The sequence below is a fragment of the Saccopteryx leptura genome, unplaced genomic scaffold, assembly GCF_036850995.1.
Source record: "Saccopteryx leptura isolate mSacLep1 unplaced genomic scaffold, mSacLep1_pri_phased_curated manual_scaffold_23, whole genome shotgun sequence".
Classification (NCBI taxonomy): domain Eukaryota; kingdom Metazoa; phylum Chordata; class Mammalia; order Chiroptera; family Emballonuridae; genus Saccopteryx; species Saccopteryx leptura.
Window position 1 is genome coordinate 404512 of NW_027095705.1, and position 1980 is coordinate 406491.

Genomic DNA, 1980 nt, shown 5'->3' on the forward strand with positions numbered 1-1980 from the left:
GAAACCAGAGATTTTAAGAAAACAAACCACTTAGGATACACAAATCTTTACAGAAACCGCAAATTGAAATCAACGCTTATAGACAATGTTCCCTTCCAAACTCTCCCTTTCAACCTGTACTGAGGCGTGATTCCGAAAATGCACACGACGGTGGCAGCAGAGAAGCACATGTAACAGAGACCATTATTGTATGTGCTATGGAGCAAGTTCCAGCCAAATTCAGAGGATTGAAATGATAACAAGTATGTCTCTTGTCTTCACTACAGTTAACGTTGAAAGTAGTAGCAAGCAGTAACCAGAAATGCCTTGTATTTGCAAGTTTTAAAAGTTTCTTTTAGATAGAGTTGGATTCAACATTGATAGATAATGCACAACACCCAACGGCTGTATTTTTCAAGGTAAACTGCTCTGAGCTGTTATTCACAAGGTGAAAACGAGGTGGCAGCAGAGAAGCACACTTGGGAAACATTTACCACAGATAATCCTGTATGTTCTTTCAAGCAAGTTTCAACTACCTCTAACCTTAGAATTGATATCAATCATGTTTCTTGGTGTCATTACACTTAATATAGTAAACAGTAAAAGAAATTAACTAAAAATCCCTTTTTTTGAAGGTAAGGAAATTCACTCCTAAATGACCCCCTTCTCAAAATCACAGTTCAAATGACAAAATATTTGGTTGGGGAATATGTTCGTAGCGTTGTAACATAAGACTTTTATTTAAACAATATACAATAATTATATCCATAAGTTAATCAATTATATATTCACCTTTGCTGTTTACAACGTCCTCGCACCTCTCAACCAACCTGTTGATGCCGTTCCTCCAAAAATTGTCTGGTCTGGTGTCAAAGAAATTGTTCAGCCAGTTTTTAAGCACCTCGTTTTTATGGAAGGTATCGCCACTCATATGGTTTGACAGCAAGCGGAAAAGATGGTAATCGGTTGGTGCAAGGTCCGGAGAATACGGCAAATGCTGAGGGACCTCCCATTCGAGCTCTTGGAATGTGGCTTCGATGACTTGTTTAACATGAGGACTGGCGTTGTCTTGAAGGTGTATCGTTAGACCATGTCGATCAGGACTTTTCAGTTGAATAGCCTCAATAACCCGGTGTAGCTGGGCAATGTAGAGCTCCTAGTTGACCGTGGCATTCTTTTCGAGCATTTTGCAGTGCAACATGCCCTCCAAGTTTCAAGAAACACATATCATGGTCTTTTTTGGATGAAGGTGTGGCTTAAGTGTCGGCTTTGGCGTATCTCCTCGAGCCACGCACTCTTTTCTTTGCTTCATATTGATGTATAGGCACCACTTCTCATCTCCCATGACGATTTGGTACAAAAAGCACTGTTTATAACCACGTGTGGCCTGATGGCGGGCGAGATCCTGAGAAGCAATTTGAAGGGGACTTTTTTGTTGTTTTGTTGTTGTTGTTGAGCTCGTGAGGCCCACAGGCTCCCACTTTTTTGGTAAATCCCATTGAATGATGGTGATTGAGAATCGTTTTATGATCGCAGTATATTTTTTCCGCTAATTCACGACTGGTTTGGCGACTGTTCTCCTTCAAAGTGATTTGAGACGTTCTTCATCGAATTCAGAAAACCTTCCGCTGCGGGACGTGTCATCGTCGTCAAAGTCGCCATTTTTGAACTTTGTAAACCATTTCCGTGCTGGAGACGCGCCTATGACACCATCTACATATGCGTCGCAAATGTTCCGGGCTGCTTAGGCAGCGTTTGGACATCGATGAAAGGCAAAGAGGTGTAGGTGTCGAGAAGGTTGATTTTTGCCTCTTGCGTTTTCCAACTCTAAGCCTCAAAACTAATAAAAAATTAAATAATTCAAAAATACAATTTACAAAATTTTGTAGAGCAGAGAGTATTATATCAAGTGAATACTTACCCTTTGCCAGACAGCAAACAAATCATTGAAAAATAAAATAAAATATAAAAACGCTACGAAATTATTCCCCAACCCAAATA